The following is a 5,237-nucleotide window of genomic DNA, read 5'->3' as shown; positions in this document are numbered from 1 at the left end:
TATTGAATGGTGGTGCAGGCTGGAAGGGCAGAATGGCCAACTCCTGCACCTATTGTCTATTGTCCGCCTTTCCTGACTGCCACCCGCAGACAGCGTGCAGCCCCAACCCCTTTCTTTCCGCCTTTCTTGCTGATTTTGGCAGCGCTCTGCTCTCCTCCACTCCGTGTCTCGTGCCTGCAGGAGACTGATGCCAAGCACAGCAGCAGCAGCAGCAAAAATAACCTGCCGCTCCATTGCCTGGCACAAGACAAGTGCAGAGGGGTGACTTGAGCAGCCACTGCTGGCGGAAAAAGCCTACTGCACCTGGTATTCCCAGGCGGTCTCCCATCCAAGTACTAACCAGGCCTGTGTCTGCTTAGCTTCCGAGATCAGACGAGATCGGGCGTTTTCAGACTAGTATGGCCGTAGGCGCTGGCCCCTGCCTTTGTCTCCCTACTTCAAGGCGTGCTGGCCAGCCACATTTTCTTTGTTGCTCTTTCTCTTTATCCCCTTTGGCTTTTTTTTCTCTTTGCTCTTCCTCCTCCGTGCGTGCTTCCCTCCCTCCGTCCCTCCAGCTGCCTTTCAGCCAGCCCTTGCCCACCAGGCTCCTGTAGTCTCCCACATCCCCACACAGGCCAACTGTAAGCCCTCCCCCTGCTTCTTAGGGCTGCAGCCTGCATTCTCTCATCCTTCCACACTCCTCCACCCCTCCATTTCGGAATGCCAGGCACTGACCAGTGGGGTACCGCACGGATCAGTACTGGGACCGCAGCTTTTTACAATCTATCTTCAGGATATACAAGATGGTATTAGCAATAACATTCGCAAATTTCATCAGCTGGGTGGCAGGGTGAAATGTGATGAGGATGTTAGGAGATTACAGGGTGGCCTGGACAAGTTAGGTGAGTGCTCAGTTGCATGGCAGATGCACTTTCATGTGGATAAATGGATCCTTATCCACTTTGGTGGCGAGAACAGGAAAGCAGATTACCACCTAAGTGGAATCAATTTAGGTAAAGGGGCAGTACAGAGAGATCTGGGGGTTCTTGTACACCACTCAATGAAGGTAAGCATGCAGGTCCAGCAGTAGTGAAGAAGGCTAATAGCATGCTGGCCTTCATAACAAGAGGGATTGAGTATAGAAGCAAAGAGGTCCTTCTGCAGCTGTACAGGGCCCTGGTGAGACCACACCTGGAGTACTGTGTGCAGTTCTGGTCTCCAAATTTGAGGAGAGACATTCTGGCTATTGAGGGAATGCAGCGTAGGTTCACGAGGTCAATTCCTGGAATGGCGGGGAACCAGAGGAGACAGCTTAAAAATACGGGGTAGACCATTTAGGACAGAGATGAGGAGAAGCTTCTTCACCCAGAGAGTGGTGGCTGTGTGGAATGCTCTGCCCCAGAGGGCAGTGGAGGCCCAGTCTCTGGATTCATTTAAGAAAGAGTTGGATAGAGCTCTCAAGGATAGTGGAATCAAGGGTTATGGAGATAAGGCAGGAACAGGATACTGATTAAGGATGATCAGCCATGATCATATTGAATGGTGGTGCAGGCTGGAAGGGCAGAATGGCCAACTCCTGCACCTATTGTCTATTGTCCGCCTTTCCTGACTGCCACCCGCAGACAGCGTGCAGCCCCAATCCCTTTCTTTGCGCCTTTCTTGCTGATTTTGGCAGCGCTCCGCTCTCCTCCCCTCCGTGTCTCGTGCCTGCAGGAGACTGATGCCAGGCACAGCAGCAGCAAAAATAACCTGCCACTCCATTGCCTGGCACAACACAAGTGCAGAGGGGTGACTTGAGCAGCCACTGCTGGCGGAAAAAGCCTACAGCACCTGGTATTCCCAGGCGGTCTCCCATCCAAGTCCTAACCCGGCCTGAGTCTGCTTAGTTTCCGAGATCAGACGAGATCGGGCATTTTCAGACTAGTATGGCCGTAGGCGCTAGCCCCTGCCTTTTCTCCCTACTTCAAGGCGTGCTGGCCAGCCACATTTTCTTTCTTGCTCTTTCTCTTTATCCCCTTTGGCTTTTTTTTCTCTTTTCTCTTTGCTCTTCCTCCTCCGTGCGTGCTTCCCTCCCTCCGTCCCTCCAGCTGCCTTTCACCCAGCCCTTGCCCCTGCTTCCCGAGTGCATTTAGAGTCAGAGCTCAGACAGGCTGAAATCATGTCGAAGATATCTTACGTTTTTGTTCGATCTTCACTGTGGTTCCATGTTGCTCAACGCCTTGAGTGTATGAATCCAAAAACAGGAAGATGACACTATAGCGTTTGAATGCTTCCTTAGGAGTAATCTGTAGATGATTTGTTCCAGTATTTCACGACATACATAAACGGTTCGGAACCGATTCAGCGCAATTTTCCACCCATATTTCTTTTGCATTTCTGCTTAATTGCTGAAGAAACATTTGCCAGCCTCAGTGTGAATCCATGAGAGTTTCCTGGAGTCAAAGGTGACTAGCTTTAAATGCAAAAGACTACTCAGTGTTCTGACATGTTACAAGTCAGTTCTGGGTTGTGGGGGACTGACAGCAGATTGTGGACTGTTGGATGTGACCCAGCGATGTGGTCTGCTCCTGAACCACACCAGGCCTGGTGTTTCTTCTGTTTCATTCCTGGAGAGGGACAGAGGATTTACATTTCAAGCATAGTGACAAGGCATCAAAGTTGGGAGAGGCAGTACATCAGAGAACAGTCAAAGCCATAAAGAAGCATGAATCTGAGAATTGATCAACCAGAGGAAGGCGTGCAGACCACAAATCTAAGAATTAAGCATTTGCCAGTCTGGAATCTATGAAAAAAGAACAAAGTCTAAAGCTGAAGGCTGCGTTTATGTATACTTGCACCATTTGAAACTAAACAGATCAACTGATGTACTCCAAAATGAATAAATATAATCTGATCGCTGTTCCAGAGATATCAGTGCAAAGTGACAGATTGAAACTTCAAAGGTTGCAGGCTCATTCTGTTGGTTCATGAGGCAATGATCACAATTGTGGCTGATAATTTATATTTCGGAAACCAAGACATGAAAAGCTTGGGTAAAAACAAGAAATGACAAAGGCCAGAAACCACTGTGAATGGCTATTGTCCCTTAATTAACTAGAGTTGTGGAACATTAAGAGAAGTTATGATGGCTCCTCAGAAAGGCACAACAATCACAGGAGATTTTAATGTCCATGCTGACCGACAAAGGGCAGATTGATGAAGGTCACCTCAATGTTTTAGTGAGTTTTTTTTTAGAAGGGCATGTTTAAAGCCAGACAGACAGCAGGCTGCCCTGCATGGAGATAGGATTAAGTAACAACCTCCTTGACAAGGTACTGGGTGAGCTGCTCCCTTCTCATCCATTTGGTGTCACTGACCATTGTGGAGTGTTATGAACAATGTTGTAGGACTTTTACAAGACAGTTTGTTTGTTCTAACCTCTGTCCTGGTTTGAAGTAGTTCTGCACAGGTTAGAACGAACAGCCCTTCCCATGATCTTTGGGTCCGCTATGTGGCTGTCACGTTTATCATCATGAAACGCGAAAAACTAGAAGAAACCCACAAACAACAACCTAACTTGTGTAAAATTCACCAAAGGGGAAGAGAACAATTACTGACTCCCCTTCTTGGATGCCACAGTAGAACAAAAGCCAATGGAGAGCCGCAGATCAGTGTCTACAGAAAAGCCACACAGTTTGACCAAATACTCAGCTACCGGAACAACCAGCCCAAGACCCACAAACAGAGCTGCATCAGGGCACTATTTAAACAAGTCACAACACATTGCAGCACCAGGGAACCAGGAGAACCTGAAAAGAAACGCTGAAAACGTATTCAGGAACAACAGGTACCTGCTCAGTGCTGTCTCCAGATTCCTGCACCACAAATCTGAACAGGAAGACAACAGCCCATAGATTCGAGCCACCCTACCATACAATGACATTTAAGATGACCACCAGACTACTCCAGTCCCTTGGCATCATGGGAGCCCAGAAACATACGACAATATTAGAATAACTCCTGATGATTTTAAAGGATCCTGTACCCACGGCCAGCAGAACCAATGTAATATACAAACTACCCTGCAAGGACTGCAACAATCACATTGGACAGATGGGCAGGAATCTCATCACCAGGGTACACAAGCACCAACTAGCCACCAAAAGACATGACCAACTATCACTGGTGTCCAATACACAGACAAAGAGGAACACCAGTTCGACTGGGGCAGTATATCCATCCTGGGACAGGCTAAACAAAGACATGCACAGGAATTCCTACAGGCCTAACATTCAGATACCCCTAACATACATAAAGATTGGGACCCCATTTACGAACTTCACAGAAACAGTATTGATATCGCCCACCACAACAAACCAAGGCAGATAAATAGCAAGCAGACAGAACAGTCACACTTCTTCAGAAGCTCACTGATCTTATCTAGAATGGTGACGAAACGTCTGAAAACAAACTCACCAGCTCAGCGACCAAACAGATAACCTGAGCTACAAATCTTCTCCAAAATCTCTGGCCATTTTGGCAATAAGTAAAAAGTATATTATCTAAATGCTGAGAGATTGTAGAGCTTAACTGTAATGGGACCCGAGTCCTTGTGCATGAATCACAAAAGGTTTCTGTACAGGTATAGCAATTAGGAAAGCTATTTGAACCATTACCACAAAGGGAAACGAAGGTTTCTCAGTTGACCAGGAGTGATGAGACTGCCTGAGTACTGTCCATACTGATCCCCTTACAGAAAGATGTAAATGCATTGGGAGGCAGTGTACCTCCAAGGAAACACTTTAACCAGACTAATTAGGGGGTTATTTTATGAGGAAATGTTGGACAGGCTAGGTTTGTATCTGGAGTTTAGAAGCATAAGGCGACTTAATTGAAACATAGAAGATCCGGAGGGATCTTAAAATAATAAATGTGGAGATGATGTTTTCCCTTATGGGTGAATACGGATCAAGGGCTCATCGCTTATCAAGGGTCACCCATTCATAACAGACTCGTCACAATTTGTTAATGAGGACTATCTCTTTGGAACTCATTCTCAAAAAGGTAGCAAGAGTTATAGTCATACAGCACGGAAAAAGACCCTTCAGTCTAACCAGTCCATGTCAAACATAATCCCAAACTAAACTAGCCCCACCTACCTCCCCCAACATTTTTAAGGCAGGGGGTGACAGATTCTTGTTAAGCAACTAAAAGGTTATCTGGGGTAGATAGGATTGCAGATCTGAGGTTACAATCAGATAGAACATAGAACAGGCCCT

General features: G+C 46.9%; 2 non-coding genes across 2 annotated transcripts; both read right to left on the bottom strand.

Annotated features, from left to right (window-relative positions):
• Nucleotides 1-291: 291 nt before the first annotated feature.
• On the bottom strand, nt 292-410 carry LOC122546025. Its single transcript, XR_006310648.1, has one exon. It is a non-coding gene; the product is annotated as a 5S ribosomal RNA (ribosomal RNA).
• A 1,387-nt stretch (nt 411-1,797) lies between these two features.
• Nucleotides 1,798-1,916, bottom strand: LOC122546026. Its single transcript, XR_006310649.1, has one exon. It is a non-coding gene; the product is annotated as a 5S ribosomal RNA (ribosomal RNA).
• Between the last annotated feature and the right edge of the window lie 3,321 nt (nt 1,917-5,237).

The sequence above is a fragment of the Chiloscyllium plagiosum genome, unplaced genomic scaffold (genome assembly GCF_004010195.1).
Source record: "Chiloscyllium plagiosum isolate BGI_BamShark_2017 unplaced genomic scaffold, ASM401019v2 scaf_95875, whole genome shotgun sequence".
Taxonomy (NCBI): Eukaryota; Metazoa; Chordata; class Chondrichthyes; order Orectolobiformes; family Hemiscylliidae; genus Chiloscyllium; species Chiloscyllium plagiosum.
The sequence above is the reverse complement of the archived record's forward strand: the minus strand, read 5'-3'. Positions and strand labels throughout refer to the sequence as shown.